Source organism: Panthera uncia, chromosome C2 (assembly GCF_023721935.1).
Source record: "Panthera uncia isolate 11264 chromosome C2, Puncia_PCG_1.0, whole genome shotgun sequence".
Classification (NCBI taxonomy): domain Eukaryota; kingdom Metazoa; phylum Chordata; class Mammalia; order Carnivora; family Felidae; genus Panthera; species Panthera uncia.
In genome coordinates this window covers 34190086-34207673 of record NC_064810.1, presented here as the reverse complement: position 1 = coordinate 34207673, position 17588 = coordinate 34190086, and the positions used below count along the sequence as shown (strand labels likewise).

Below are 17588 nucleotides of genomic sequence, written 5' to 3'. Positions count from 1 at the left end.
CCTCCTTAAAACTCTAAAGCCCTGTGGAATAGTTCACAAATCACTGTTTAGATTAGTATTTCTTACTATGGCTTCCATTATTTTTCACCACAAATTCCAAACACATCAATACCAAAGAAATATCAGTTGCATCCTACTCTCTGGAGCACTTTGTTCCTAAACTGCATTTTGATTCGTGATAATTTAGTTTCCTCAGATGGGATGATTTATAACTCCAATAAGTGCCATGTTTTTGTGTGCTTTCCAACATCATGAGCAGTCCAGTCTAGGCTAAAACTTATTTTTCTTCATTTGGAACTAGAAGAGTGTCCACATAGGTTGAGGAAGATAATGGTGACTTACCAGAATGTCTGTTTATTGTTTCTTTTTCCTGGAATACTTTTTCAGCTTTTCAGGATATCCCATAAAACATCTCTGATCCCTTCAGTTTTTTACAACCAAATGATATGTGAGGTCACAACATTACAACAATCTCTTCAGCATTAGAGCTGTGTTGTGCTCTTTCTTATTCTCTGCTGGATAATTAACATTAGCAAACAAGACGGCAATGACATATTTTGTTATAGTTACTGACTTACCTAAATTCCTATTAATCATACTCATAAATATTCCCACAGCATTCCGTTGTGATTATCATGTTTATTTACTGATTACCATTGATAATGTGTGGAGTTTGACTGCATTATCCTCCAGAGGAACTGTGCAGGTAAAGATACATATGCTAGGAGAGGAAAAACGAAGAGGAGCAGGACCAGAAGGTGCTATTTAGAGTGTGTATTATTATAGAAGAAAAAGACAAGCCACAGACTGAAAAATAAATTGCAGAAGACACATCTGATGAAGGATTGTTATGTAAAATATGCAAAGAACTCTTAAAATCCAATAATAAGAATTTTTTTTTTAAATCTGACTAAAGATGGGCCTAAGAGGGACACATGGATGGCTGAGTTGGTTGAGCATCTGACTTCAGCTCAGGTTCATGAGTTCAAGCCCCACATCAGTCTCACAGCTGTCAGCACAGAGCCTGCTTTGGATCCTCTGTCCCCTTCTCTCTCTGCCGCTCCCTCACTTGTGCTCTTTCAAAAATAGATAAACATTAAACAAATGGACCAAAGAATTTCACAGACATCTCATTAAAGAAGTTATACAGATGGCAAATAAACATATGAAAAAATGTTGCACATCATATGGCATCAGGGAAATGAAACTTAAAATAATAAGATACCATTACAAATTCATTACAATGGCCAAAATCCAGAATACTGACAAGATTTAATGCTGACAAAGATGCAGAGCAATAGGAACTCTCATTCTTTGCTAGTGGGAATGTGAAATGGTACAGCCATTTTGGAAGGTAGTTTGGCAGTTTCTTACAAAATTAAATATATTCTTACTGTGTTCCAGCAATCACCCTCCTTGGTATTTACCCAACTGAGTTGAAAAGTTATTTTACACAAAAGCCTGCACACAGATGTTTATAGCAGCTTTATTCATAATTGCCAAATCTTGGAAGCAACCAAGATGTCCTTCAGTAGGCAAATGGATAAATAAACTATATCCAGACAACAGAATATTATATAGCATTAAAAAAATAAAGGAGCTATGAAGCCATTAAAAACATAAAAGAAACTTAAATGCATGTTGCTAAGTGAAAGAAGACAATCTGAAAAGGCTATATTCTATGTGACTCCAACTATGTGACATTCTGGAAAAGGAAAAGTAGGGAGATAGTAAAAAGATAAATGATTGCCAGAGGTTGGGGTGTGGGAAGGCTGACCAAGCAGAACACAGCAAATTTTTTTTTAGGGCAGTGAAACTATTCTGTATGATACTACGATGGTGGATATATGTCACTATACATTTGTCAAAAATCATGGAATGTAAGAAGACCAGAGTGAACCCCGATATAAACGATGGACTTTGGATGAGATTATACGCAATGAATTGAAAAGGTTATCAGGTGGAAAGTCCAATTGAGGAACTTTAGAATTCTTTAAATTAGTGGTTTCCAATTGTCATTTAGTTGCCGAACATTTTTTAAAGTATATGTAAAATTAATACAATCAGAGTATGTATGTTCTGGTAACAGGAATGGATGAGAAACATAGGACTGCCTAGAGTGAGAAGCACGTGTCCCACTCTGGTGAGGGATGTCAGTAGTGGAGGAGTTGCGTGTGCGTGGGGACAGGACTATATAAGAACCCTGTGTAGTTTTCTTCTCAACTTTGCAGTGAACCTAAAACTGCTCTAAAAAATAAAGCTTACTATCATGTAAACTTATTTGTCCTACATACCTCACAAACTGGTTGTATGAGGCAGAGTCTAATGAATTTGAAGACACCACATAAATAGCTCCACACTAGTCTTCTTCAAGTTTAAGCTTTGTGTTCTAGATTTCCTTGATACTCCAAAATGTACACATTCAAAACTTATCTTCTCATATTTCCTTCAAACTTTTTCTTTCACCTGCTTTATCTAGCAGAGTTTACAGTGCTACCATCAACTCAGAAGCCAAGAAAGAGAACCATTCTTAATACTGATATCATTCTTATCCCACATATACAAATAATCACTACATTTTACCTTTTCTATTTAGCTTGAACTCATCTCCTCTTCCTAATCCCCAAAACTGTTGTCTGGGGTACATATTAGCATCACTTGGGGAAAATTTTAAAGATTCTGATCCCTAGGCATCACCCCCAGTTCAATTACAGCAGCATTGCTTGGGATGGAACCCAGGTATCAATAGTTTTCAAGGCTCCCAGGTGATTCTAATGTGCAGCCAGGGTTTTCGCCCACGATTTAGACCCTAATGCTCTACAGACCGGATAACTTCATCATGAATCCTAATTGATGGATGGTCCTTCCTCCAGGACGCTTCCTGTCAAATGTTAAATCCATTACCCAGAGGCTTCTCTTAAGACACTCCCTACACATATTTTCTTAAACATATTTTTCTTAAACATATTTTTATTTTTATCCAGTTCAGGATAAAACCTAGATTCTTGACAGGGGATATATGTATCTGCATGATCTGGCTCTGAAATTCTGCTCAGTCTCACAGCCTCATTTTCCACAACAAATTCTTTGTATTTGATAGTCTAGCCACACCAAGCTGCTTCCACTTCTCTGCTCACACCATGGTGGCTTACCTCACTGCCTTGCTCATGCTGGGGTCGTTCCCTGATTTCATTTAATTATAGGCCTCTCATTATTTAAGATTCATCTCAGAAGTACTCCTCATCCCCCACATGAATTTGTACCTTCCATCTAGGCTGTGATAGAACTCGCATGCCTTTTTTTGTTTGTACTTACCCTCTATAGACTGTAATTATTTCCTCTTACATGATTCTCTCACTAGTCTGTGAGCAACCTGAGGAAAGGAGCAGGTCCTATCAATGCTTTTATCTACACCTGAGGAGACAACTCACTGTTTGTTATATGGATAAATTATGACATCATCAGTATAATACAGTGACTGCTTATCTTTCCTCTCATGTAGGGAAAGTAATTATCATAACATGAAATTTTAATTTTAACAGGATGGAGAGTTTTAACCAGAGATCTCACAATTTTTACATGAAGAAAAGGGACAGTTTTTGTTATTACTCCTAATCTACTTTATTGTACAAGTCCTAAAAGATGGATTGAAAGGAAGATTCCAGATGATTGCTTATGAATTTATTTCTATTAGCATAAGCTTCTTAGAGAACTAGGAAGAGTTTACAGTACTATCCTGTAGCTGAAGATATCTGTCTACTTGGATAATCTTAGCCCAAGTCATGATATTGAAATGAAAATGGTGATTATTGACAGATCTTCAATGTGAGTCATATCTAGAGGAAGCAATGCCCCAGGAGTCCTCTGACCATAAATCTGGAATTAAAAGTAACTATGTTGCGATCATCTTGTTGACCCAAAGCTTTATTAAACATTATGTGTATCTCTTTCATTTCTAGTAATTAGTAAATAAACTCATATATGTCACTCCCTTCATACTGCATTTCCCAGCTCTTCCTAATATCCTCCCTATGCTCTATTTATTCCTAACCTGTGGTCCTAGTCACTCCCCCAAGCCAAGGGTCATGCACACTTTAATATTTATTTTTTAGCTGAATCATTTCCCAGTAGTTGTGCTCCTGCCATTGAACTCCTAAAATGTGCTCCCTTTTTCTTTAGATTCCTGAGTTTATGTCCCCATTCCTGATTCTTGCCCTTAAAACCAAGCCAATTGCTTTACCCAAATAACTGAATATCTATACTCTTACTTTCAACCTCTTTCCATCTGATTTTCCCACTAGAAACGACTTCTCTATCTTGATTCAAGCCCTGAACTCACATCCTTGTGTTTCCTTTCTTTAGATTAGAAATCCATATTATGGATACTTGCTCAGAGTTCCAGCTTCCTGCTCAAACCCTAAGTCAAAGTGAAATGTGGTCTAATCCATCCTATCACTTTGTAAGTCTGATATTACTTGAAATAATGTGATTTAGAATCAGTTTGGTTATTTTACCTTGATCTTGGGACCTTAGGTCTCAGATCTCAAAGAGAAACCTCATCCAAACAGATAATACCTAAAACCTCAAACATGATACATATTAATGAGTATATGAGGCAATATCATAGTGTTCAGAATATCAAACTGTAATTCAGTCAGGCTGCCAACGAGGGGGAAATAATAAATAAAAGAAAATGGGAAAAAGTGCCATAGCATACATCTATAACATTTCAATGGGTGTCACTTTTCTTGCAAAGGCTTTGCTTAGATTCTAAGGGACCCAAACTTCTGTCAGATCTCCAAAACTTAGGTGTCATTCATTTCATAACTAGTAGTAGTAGTAGATTATCAAAGCGATCTATCCCACAGTCTTCTAACTCTTCCAAACCTGCTTCTAGTCTCCAACTTTATCTAGACACAAAACATGTCAATGATACTTCCTGTCCTTGAATATCTCATAGGGTAGAAAGCAAATTACACGCGCACACACACACACACACAACACACAACATAGAGTACGTATAAAAGTTAGAGTGATTACTATCTCAGATAAGTACAACCTCACAAAAGAAAAAAGTGAATTTTAAAAAATGACGCAGGCAAAGGGAGATTCAAAATCTTCCCAAGAAGGGAGGAAAGTAAGGTCAAAAGCATACGTAATAGGAAATTCCTTTCTTTCATAAAATACAGATTTTACTTTTGTTAAGGAAAACACTAATTGGGAACATGTGGCACAGAAGGAGGAGCAGGTAAAAGGAGTGAAAGATGGAGAAGCAAATATGACATCCGTTTGTTCATTCCCTGTATTTCATAAAAATTGTGTTCTTAAATGCACTAAGTCATGTGAACCTATAGCAACTGTAAATTCCATTTGACTCATCTTTGATACTTTCAAAAATTGATCATGTTCAGCAAGTTTAGTTGGTCCTGTTTATATGGTAGTCTAAGAATAATAACTTGATTCACATTTATGGTCTTGGGAATTCTTTATTTGGTTGAATTCTCCCGTTTGGATACCGGGGCGGGGGATGGGGGTGGGGAGAGCGGAAAGAAGATTCAGGGTGATAATGAACCACTTTTTCCCCTCAGCAATAAAGAAAGTTAAACTACCTGAGGTGAGGTGTCATTTCAACAATATTTACCAATCTTGTTTACATATCAAGTAGAGCAAAACCCAAGCCTACCAGTAATTACTGCTTTAATGAATTATTTTGATTGCTTATTTCAGAAAGGCTCTCTGTTTTACATTAAATCCTTCTCAATTATTGAAATGCTGATTTAAATTCCCCAACACAAACTTGTGGACTTTCCTTAAATCATCCTCACTGTTTTCTAATAGTATTCTGGCAGAGGAATACCTGCCTTGTCTCCAGGTAATTATTTAAACCACTCAAGTAAATATAAAATTACTCTCTTGTGGTTAAATTACATATTCTAACACTTTAACTGAAAATCAGCTGTGAGAACACCCATTCTTTGTTATTAGTAACATTTTATTTTTTTAATTATTTAAAAGTTATCATTGCTAGTGAGAATTCTGGCTTCTCAGAATTAAGCAACAATACCCATTACAAATATTCAAAATAATCACCAGTTCAGCAAGCATTTACTAAATGCAGGACCTTATAACCGGAAATGTGTTCATTTTAAATAACTTTTTTTTCTGATATGAAAGGCTTTCTTCTGATTATGGGTGCTTACTTTAGGAAATATAAGAGACAGTGAATAAGAGTGTAAACATCACCTATAATCTCACATCAGAAATATAATTTTTAATATTTTGATGTCTACATTCCTATTCTATTTTTCAGTGAACATGGATTTGTATGTGTATGTCCTCAATTTTAGAAATAGAAGAGGAGTCAAGTTTAAAATCTTGTTTTACATTCTGCTTTTTTGTCCCTTAGTATCATATCCTAAGATTACAGGAGTCAACAGCAAGCCTCTCATGCTTCAAGATCATTATTAACCTCCAACAGGTGTTGAGTGAACCCTTAACATTTAAACACTCCTTAGATCTACCAGCCTTCACCTGCCAGTTCAAAGAGTTATAGGCCTTCAGAATAAGACCACCTCTAGCCTGACTTCCATACTACCTTCTATAAAGTAGAACAGGGTTCTTGGTCACCCTCCTCTAATGCCTCTCCCTCCCTCATGACCTCCTTGCTTGCCTTGAGAAAGCCAATAGGAGTCCCACTATGTCCTTTTTTTCCTTTTTCTATTTCCACAAAAGGAGATTCCCAGGTCACCATCACCCCCACCCTGTATTTCCTTCCTTCTATTCTCCATGTGGCTCCATACATCCTCTATTCTCTTCCAAGTTCCTACCACTCCTCCATTTATAACCTTCCCATTGCCCCTTCTGGAACTCTACATCTATCAACAACAAAATCTTCTATAATCTCAGTATGTTCTGTGATCCCTTTTTCTGAGACCAGGTATTACCTTCTCAATGAATCCTCAATTTCAGGTTGCTAAATCCGTTAATTAATTCAGGTCACATTTATATGACCTATTAGCAGAACTGGACACAGATTACTTCTTTTTCCTTAGAATACTTTATTCATTTGGTTTCTATGAATCATCTCCTTTCAGGTGGTTTCTTCTCAGTCTCATGTATTGGTTCATTCTAGGCTTGCGTGATCACCTCTGAATAATGAATTTCCTAGATTTCTTCTTCTTCTTCTTCTTCTTCTTCGTCTTCGTCTTCGTCTTCGTCTTCGTCTTTTTGGTGACCTCATTGTTTCTCATGGTTGTAAATTACATCTGTGCTCTAATAATTCCCAAGCTTTTTCTCTAGTTCAGACTTTCTTCCTGAACTCTGGACTCCTACATCCAATCGCATAGCACTAGCTTCATATATAATAATCAACTCAAATTTAACATTCTGAATCTGATCTCCTGAAGGGGTAGTTATTAGCATTGATTCTGAAATGTCATTGCTTCATTCAAATCCTGACTCCCCCTCGCAACAACCATGTGAAATTGTCAAGCTAATTGTGCCTTAGCTACTTTTATTCCCAGTTTGGGGATAATATTGTTACACACTTCACAATATTGTTGAATAATATGGTCCAGCAGGAATTTATTTTTTGTTGTTGTTCATTTAGGAGAAATACCATTTCTTATCATGATAAGGAAATATATTTCTCTCTTTGGTTACTAAGAGATTTTGGCTGACTTGTGGTAGGACTTCATTTATCGAATTGTTTTTCAAGGCTCACTAGATAACCGTGTGGATTATTTTTTATTGGAAGTACATGTGTAATGAAGACTTACATTCATAGATTTCCTAAAATAAATCAGCATTCTATTACTTGAATAATCTTTATTTTAGTATTTTATATGATTTAAAAATTTTACCTTTTTAGGGGCTCCTAGGTGATTCGGTCAGTTAAGTGTCCAAGTCTTGATTTCAGCTGAGATTATATTCTCACAGTTCATAAATTCAAGCCCCACATCAGGCTCTGCGCTAACAGTGTGTTAACAGTACAGAGCCGGCTTGGGATTCTCTCTCTCCCTCTCTCTCTCTGGCCCTCCCTCACCCATGCTTGTGTGTGCGCTCTCTCTCTCTCCATCAAAAATAAATAAATACACTTAAAAAAATTAAAAATCTAACTTTTTTAAAGTTTTTATTTAAATTCCAGTTATTTAACATCCAGTGGAATATTAGTTTCAGGTATACAATATAGTGATTCAACACTGCTATAAATCACCTGATGTTCATCACAAGCGACTCCTTAATCCCCATCACCTTTTTAACACATATACCCACCCATCTCCTTTCTGGTAACCATCCTTTGTTCTCTATAGTTATGAGTCTGTTTGTTGATTTGTCTCTATCTCTTTTTTTCTCCTTTGCACGTTTGTTTTGTTTCTTAAGTTCCACATGTGAATGACAACATATGGTATTTGTCTTTCTCTGACTGACTTATTTCACTTAGCATTGTATTCTCTAGCTCCATCTATGTCATTGCAAGTATAAGATTCCATTCTTTTTTTATAGTTAATATCCTATTGTGTGTATATGTATGTGTATGTGTGTGTGTGTGTGTGTGTGTGTGTGTGTGTGTGTCACCTCTTCTTTATCCATTCATCGATTGATGGACACTTGAGCTGTTTCCATAATTTGGCCATTGTAGATAATGCTGCTATAAACTTTAAGGCACATATATCCCTTTGAATTAGGATTGTTGTATCCTTTGGGTAAATACCTAGTAGTACAATTGCTGGACTGTAGAGTGGTTCTATTTTTAACTTTCTGAGGAACCTCCATACTATTTTCTGGAGTGGCTGCACCACTTTACATTCCCAACAGCAGTGTAAGAGGGCTCCACTTTCTCCCCATCCTCACCAACACCTGTTGTTTCTTGTGTTGTTGATTTTAGCCATTCTGACAGGTGTGAGGTGAACTCTCATTGTAGTTTTGATTTGCATTTCCCTGATGATAAGTGATGAGTATCTTTTCATGTGTCTGTTGGTCATCTGTATATCTTCTGTGGGAAAATGTCTATTCATGTTTTTATCCATTTTTAATTGGATTATTTAGTTTGGGGGATGTTGAGTTTTATAAGTTTTTTATAGATTTTGGATATTAATTCTTTATCAGGTAAGTCATTTGCAAATATCTTCTCCCATTCTGTCAGTTGCCTTTTAGTTTTGTTAATTGTTTCCTTCCCTGTGCAAAAGCTTTTTATCTTGATGTAGTTCCAGTAAGTTTTTATTTTGTTTCCTTAAAAATCTAACTTTTAATTCATTTTTCTGGTATTTGGTTAAAGATATTTATATCCACAATTAAAAGTTGGATGGTCTACAATTTCTATTTCTGTGCTTTGTCAAACTTTCATATGGGAATTATACAAAATACGTACATACAAAATTAATTAGAAAGCTCTTTTTCCCCTCCAGTGTCTAGATAAGATAACATAGTTTGAGAATTATCTATCCCCTTAATCATTTGAAAGAACTTTCCCATTAAACCACTATTGTCCAGAGAATTTTTGTGGATAATTATTGCAGGTCAGGCATATCCAACTGTTTTTTACTATTTTTATGGTCTGTTTTTTCTGCTGACCCTTACTCATGTTTTTTGTTTGTTTTGTTTTGTATATGTTTTATAGTTTTTTATAATCTCAATTTTTTGGAAATCAAGAAATGGGACTTCTTCATGGCCTGGCTTGAAAATGGAACTGGCTTGAAAATGGAACATGGCCTGGCTTGAAAATGCAACTCTGGAGAAGGACTTGTACTTGCCTTTGCCAAACACCATGGCCACTAACAACCCAGAATCACTTTAAATTAAATTATTTGCTAAGTCATTTTAGATCACACCAATTTTGTGAATTTGGCCCTCACACTAGCATGAGGGTAAGCTCACGTTTATAAACCTTTAAGGGTGGTTTTAATTTTACTTGCATATAGCACCGAGCTTTAGAGAGGTCAAGTCTCCTTGAGCCTTTCTGCATATCACATTTACTATTCACTCACCGTTATTCTAGAGTCTCCTGTATGACTTCCTGCTTTGGATAGAAAGTCACCAAAACAGAAGCTCAAATTCCACCAGAATTTGATACATATACTTACAGCAAAAATGACAATAGTGTGCTTGATGTAAATTATACCAAACCTTGCCAGAGAATCTCTCTCTTTTTTTTTAAATTTTGTTTACAAAGCTGACACCAGCTTTTGTATTATTGTGAGTCTTTATGAGTATTTTAATGAGAAGGTGGTAGAAAGCACATTTGTCACAGCACATCTGCAGAAATGTAGATTTACTCTTCAGATATTTATTTCCGAATATCCAATTCATGTCATGGCTCAGTTTGGGTTTCGTTTTCATCTCCAACAATGATGAACTCAGCCAGAGTATTAATCTGTTCCTGGGGTCCCCAAAGATCACACACATATTTAATGATTTGCCAGAAAGACTCAGAGGACTCAGGCATATAGTTGTGTTAGGTTAAAGCTAGATATGAGCAGTGGAAGAAAGGCACAGAGGCAGAGTCCCAAGCCTTGAAGAGTAATGATAGAGACACAAGTGGGAGGGAAAAACAGTAATTAATAAGCTACATATTATAAGCCTGGGGGTTCAACGTTCTAACCTTATGGCTTCCAAGACCTTGGGCCTGACAGACTAAAAGCCACAGGTGCAGAACATGCACTCTCTTCTTCCACCTCTGCCCCCAGGGTAACCCCTAAACTTACTATAATTCATTTGCATCACGCCCCCCATTGAGAAAGGCTGCCATCAAAAACTTCCCCTTACAACCTGTGGGAGGAGTCCTCCAAATGATTGGAAGCAGCCTCTATTAGAGACCACCCCACAGTTCCTCCCAGCTTCTCCCAGCCCAGAGATAACCCAATCATATCCAATTCCAAAACAACCTAGGCACTCCAGGAACCTGCCTGCTCCCCCACCTTGAGAGTGTACTTTCCCTTCAATAAACTTTGTGCTTGCCACTTTCGTTCTGGCTGTCTTTGTCCCCAGCGTGGATCCCCACATAAATTTCATGGGGAATGCCAGGACCAAAACCTCCATTCACTCAACGCAGATGCTTTCTCATGCCTGACAGTTGTACTAATGGCTAATATTTATTACGAAGACATAATAAAGATCACAGATCAGAAAGAGAAAAAGACATAATGTAAAGACAGAAGAAATCAATGGAAATCCCTATATCTTCTCCCCACTACCTTGTGTGAGAGGTCACACACAGCACATTCTCCTTTTAGGGAAAAAAAAGGCATCAAGAACATGTCTAAGTCATGCCCATTTTAAACTCAGAGTTTAGAGGTTTCAGTGTCTACTTATCACATAGTCATTCTCTGACTAACAAATATGGAAATATCAGACTCACAGAAGGAAAGCAGATTTCACACTAAATTACACTGTTTGCACAAACAGCCTAGGCCCAGAAAAATTACCATATCAGTTAGGGAATGTTTCAGAAGCCAAGTTCTCAGAACCCAGCCAACGGTCAAGCTTGCAAACAAGTCCTCTGAAGACAGTAGCCTCAGGTCTGCTATTTTAACTCTTTTTGTACATAACACACACAAAAAATCTTTTGACAGTCTAATCTTTTGATTTGGATTTATTTTTGTTGATGCTACCAACAAAGATTTAATGGGAATCAGTTATGATTGGTGATTATAAAAACTGATCTCTGACAAAAATATATGTGTTAAAATAAGCCTACTTTGATTTAGCTAACAGAACCAAATTGTATGAATTATTTATCTACTCCAATACTTGCTATTTTCATTTCTGCAGTAAAATACTGAGAAATCTGACTTGCTGTTTCCAAGGTCTATATTCTATGTAATATTATTTTGACTTAACATTTAACTTGATTAACATTTTTAATCAAGTTACTGCATTAGGCAACCAATATGTTTTAAATGAAACAATATTATTATTGGTTACCTAAAGAAAAGAATTTATCATGGATGGATTTGAAAAGGAAAATAAAGTCGGTGATCCATCATAGAATCCATTTTGTAAAAGTTCCAAACTCTTATATTCACAAGTGTAAATATAGGCTAATAACTGCTCTTTATTCACCAAATTTTTTTTCTCAGAGTTTTAACAGAGCTCTGGAAACTACTTGTCTGGGAGATCAACAATGGGTCTCACATGACTTTTGGATGTATTGTGATATAATAGAAATGGCATAAACACTCTACAAGTCTAGTGACATTTCAAATTTCTTCATAAAAACAGGGAACAAACAGAGATAATCACAATCTATTTTACTCATACAATTGATTTTATCATAATTAAATTTGTTGTAAAATTAAAAGAAGAAGCTTCTGTTTTTAGTGCAAAGAGAGCCAAGGTCATCTGAGGTGATGCTCTTCTGCAGACGATCAGGAAGCAAACCCGTTTTAGACTTCCTCTCACACACGCTATGTTTTGGCTGTGTGATCATTCATGAAAGGGGAAGACAAGTACAGAATTTTAGAGTCAAATAAGATTTTCTCTTTGAATTGTGAAATTATAATTGGCCTATCACTAGCAGCTGCCTTTTAGAATTTGTATTTTCCAAATGTTAATAGGCCCCAAGTAAGCAATAAGTGTGAACGTTAAATGGAAATCTTTTGTTTTGTTTTGTTTTATCAGGGCACACATAGAATATTTGCTTTTACAGTATATTCTTGTTACTCTCCAAACTAATATATGGTAAGCATTCTTTTGCTAACTAGACTTTAAACCAGGTAGGGATTATTTCAAATATTGAAAGGCAGTTCTTATAAAACAAAGAGTTTTCAACAAAAATATGACATTATTTAAAAACATGTATTTCCTGTGTGGGTTTGTTTTATCTAAGGTTTATTTCTCTCTCCCTCCCTCCCTCAGTGTGTGTGTTTGTGTGTGTGTGTGTGTGTGTGTCTGTATTTGCATCAAAATCTCTCAAAAACATGGACAGAAAGAATTCTACTATGTTTATTTATTTTTTTAATGTATGATTATCCTCTCAACTGGAACCCAGGTGTAATTATTTTTCCTAAGCCTTTCTATGGTATTGGCCTAACTACCATCATAAAATATTACTTCAACCATAACAAGGCTGTCCAGAAAATCCCTATTTGTTACAATAAAAACATTCATTTGTAAAACACAAAAATAAAATCAATTTTGTTTCAAGTATATGTTTACTTAAAAATTAAACAAAGAAAACTTTATAAGGGACATTCCACATGCTTAAAAGGATCATGACATTACATTTATGAACAGAATGAAAGCATAATGCAGAAATTAGGTTAGGTTTCCTTTTTGAATTAACATCCTAATTTCTGCCTTGGGTGGCTAACTAACTTTGGCACCATGGACACTTTCCTCACTTTTTGAAATTTTTAACTGTATTTAAAACAGATCACATCCACTCCTCTGCCTCAACATGCTAACTAGTCAATGGAAATCGAAACACAACTGAAATAGACAATTTATACTGCTGTCAAGGGGAGAAAGTTCAGGGCAAAGGTGTAATTAAAAGTATGACTAAGCAGATGGAGTCACATTGAAGAAACTTCCCACAAAAAAAGAGGGGAATAAAATGGAAAAAAGGGAGCAAGTGTCCCCCAAATATAATATTGCCATCTTTGACTGAGTCATTTGAGCTCTAGAATCTCAGCTTTCTGGTATAGGACCCAGTTGCTATAGAAACTTACAACTGGGAGCTAAATAAAGTAATTTCTATGCTAGTGTTGGTGTCTATAACTTCAGCACCTGATGCTAACCAAATTGTGCTCAATAAACAAATTTAAACTTTAAAAGCCTGCAATGCGATCACAATGCTTTCTATACAACTGATTAATCTCAATTGATCTTGGCTCAGAGCAAAAGAACATAAGAAATCTCAAAAACAGAAAAAGACTACTTAAGGCCAATATGCCTGCATCCTTTGTTTTTCTTATCTGATTTCCTACCTTATCCCCATACCTCTTCCCTGACTTAGTTTTAAAATAAAAAGTCAGCAAGCTCACTCTTCAACTCATCGATAATCCTGCTCTCACTGATCCTTTTAGACAATTTATTCTATATTAAACCACTCCCTCTTGGCCTCCCCCTTTTCATTTATCCTACTCTAAACCTAAAGAACAAAGAGATCAGGCAGCCCAATAGATACTTAGTTCTTAATCCTCCCGACTAGGCCTGTTATTGCTGCACATTTGATTATAAGATTATTCACTATTTGGCAAGAAACCAAAAACCCAAAGTGGCCTCTTAATGCCCCTGTTTGTGTGGGCATGTCAGACCCTTACCCATTATGTCACAAAGCAGTATGTTAGGCTCTGGTAATGCTCTGCTAGTAAGAGGGATGAGACCATAAGGCCTAAATATATCCGTTTGCATCCTTCTCCAGCATCACTTTGGAAAGGAACAATGTTGGCATATACTGTATGAACCCTTTGTTTTTCTCCAGGAGACCCACACATTCCAGTTCAATGTTACTGTGAAAATTTAAAGTATGAAAAAATCATCTGAAAGGATTACTTCATTAAATCATGTGAATGTTTTGCTACAAGTACCAAATGCATATATTTGCAAATTTGTTTATCCTCATCAGAGATTTATAGCGATAAGTATTTGAGAGTGCACTTTTACGTGTTAAAAAAATGTGTTTGTTTCACATTTTATAAGGATCTTGGTTTCAGTTCTAATATACACTTTGGAGACTTACACAAGTTGATATAGGATCTGGGATCTCAAAGCTAAAATCATCCCAGGGCAGAGTATTTGATACAAATAGGAAAGGTGCACTGCCATAGGAAAAAAAAAAAAAAAATAGGTCAGATGGCACATTTTTCCAGAACTAATTATTTATATTTCTCCCTATCAGCATTATTGCATACAGAAGAAATGAGTAAATAAGAGAAAGAAAGAAAGAAAGAAAGAAAGAAAGAAAGAAAGAAAAAAGAAAGAGAAAGAGCAAAATTTATCCAACTTACATAAAATGGAATCTTTTTTAAATCTTTACTTTGAAATGAAGATGCAGTTTTTAGGAGGTAATATTTTCTTCTAATTATCAAGATACTCACAAACACCAGGGGAGAATTTGAAACACCAAAATAGGAATTGATAATATGAGCTCACCATGCATTCATAAACCTCTCCCCCTGGGTTCCTCTGGATTCTGCTACCTTGGCTTTTGTCCAATGAGCTTTTAAAAGCAAAGGGGAAATGCTGGAGGGTTAAACCTAAGGATTGACCTGCTACTACCACTCTGTGTTTGACCAAAACTCTCATTAGGAAACAACATGGAATAGTTTTTAGCTGCAAAAAGGCACCCAGGAGAATGACAGAAATGTATTAGGTTAACTGTCGGTGCTGCCTGTATACCAAAACAAAAACATCCTGGGAGAGATATGAGCTATGTCAGAAACAGAGTCAGCTAACAACTGTCAGTTGGGATTGTTGAATAGCATTTAAATGCACTGAGCAGCATTTGGGAGCAGGTGACTTCCAAGAAGGATGGGGAAATGAAATTTTGTTAGCTTTGAGAATAGAGAAAGAATGGAACTTGGTAATTCTTTTTTTGTAATGTTTCAGAGATTTAATTTCATTTTTTCTTGCATGTAAAACCTCGACTCTCACAAATTTGCAGAGATATAAATAATGAGCTCTATCTTCACACAGTGCAGAACATTTAATAGGCAATTTATGCATATTTGTTTTATACAAAAAGGAAAGGAAGAAGAAAGCAAATGAGGGAAGAAGTAAGGAGGGAGAATCAAGCCTGAATTAACTGTTGCTGAGTAAAAGAACTGGGAGCAGAAGTGAGTTCGATGAGGCTGAGTATAGGCATCAGAATGCTTGCATGTTAGCCTCAAGCTGTAAGTGGCAGCTGGCTGCATGGCCTTGGCCAGGTGGTCAGTCAGCACTCGCTAGTAGAATTTGGCATTCAAGTTAAGCAGCTGCAAAACGGAAATGGCCCAACAGCTTTGTAGAAACAGAGATACGGGCCATTTTATGGTTCCAGGCTTCCAGCCAATCATGATAGGAGAAGGCCGATGACACCTGTCAGTGCCCACAATGGAAAGAGCAGAGCTGCTCTACAATACAGTGCACCAAGCAGGAAAGAGGACAGTCCGGAAAGACCACACTCTCCCCACCCTCAATTAAAGAGGGGAATCATCTGGTAAGTATGGCATACTTTGGAGAAATGATCGACAAAAATAGATGGGACTTTGTAAGCAATCTGCCCCCCAAAATTTTCATAGTAATGATTCATATAGTGAATTTGTGGCATAGCAGGGACTAAACAATAGGTTTGCTGATTCTTAGCTCAAAGCTCTTCCACCACTACTGGTTCAAGGCAAATGATTCCCATTTTATCACAACTGCTTTGCTCAGTAGAAATAGGCAAAGCTTGTTCATAGGTGTACCAAAGCTATTAAAAGAATGTTTAATTTTCTCTTCCATTAAAATAATCTCCAGAATTCTTTTCCTCAATTGACATGGAAAAACAGAAATTGCCATAAAGACAATCTTCTCATTTTAGCATTCAGAATGTTGTAACTATGTACCAGGCACAACCTAAAAAGAATTTTACAGACTTTGTCTCTACGCTCTGGATTATTTTCTAAAACAAGAGATTATAGTTATGGTTATGACACTGTACTGTGCTCCAAAAAATTTAACCCTGTAATTTTATTTGCTACCAATTTATTTCCAGCCATTAAATCTGAATTAAAATACTTTATTTACCTAATCTAGGGATTTGGGACAAGGATTATTCAATATGTCTTGATAAATCTTTTAAATTCTCTTTGGATTGCAGGTGTTTGAAAGGTACTATTTAATATACAGTATCTATAGACTGTGAAGTAACAAAGGATCTAAATGAGAAGCCAAGTGAATGAAAAAGCCCAGACTACAGTTAAAAATAAAATCTAAATTTTCTTTGTTTTATTGAGATATAATTGACATATTATATTAGTTTCGGGTGTACGAAATAATGATTTAAATATGTATATGCTGTGAAATGATCACTAAAATAAGTCTAGTTAATATCCATCACCACATACTTACAGTTTTCTTTTTCTTTGGTGAGAACTTTTAACATCAATCTTGGCAACTTTCAAATATACAATACAGTATTATTAAGGGTAGTCATCATGCTGCACATTACATCCCATGACTTATTTATTTTATAATTGGAAGTTTATACCTTTTGACCCCCTTCACCCATTTTACCCACCCTCTACCCCCTCCCTTAGGTAACCACCAATCTATAATCTGTATCTGCAATTTTGTTTTTTTGTTTTTTAGATTCCACGTATAAGTGAGATCATATAGTATTTGTTGTTGTCTCACTTACTTCACTTAGCATAATGCTCTCAAAGTCCATCCATGTTGCAAATGGCAAGATTTCCTTCTTTTATGGGTGAATAATATTCCATTGTATATATGTATCACATTTTTCTTATCCATTCATCTAGCAATGGACGCTTATGTTGTTTCCATATCTTGGCTATTGTAAATGATGCTACAATGAACATGAAGAGTTAGTGATTTAATTTCCTTCGGATAAATATCCAGAAGTGAAATAGCTGCATCATATAATGTCTTTTTTTTTTTAATTTTTT

The 17588-nt window shown here is 35.9% G+C and overlaps 1 long non-coding RNA gene across 1 annotated transcript; it reads left to right on the top strand.

Moving 5' to 3' along the window:
- The first annotated feature begins 14593 nt into the window (after nt 1-14593).
- LOC125920827 (uncharacterized) lies at nt 14594-17274 on the top strand. Its single transcript, XR_007457217.1, has 3 exons — nt 14594-15005; nt 15980-16138; nt 16781-17274. It is a non-coding gene; the product is annotated as an uncharacterized LOC125920827 (long non-coding RNA).
- Nucleotides 17275-17588: the final 314 nt, after the last annotated feature.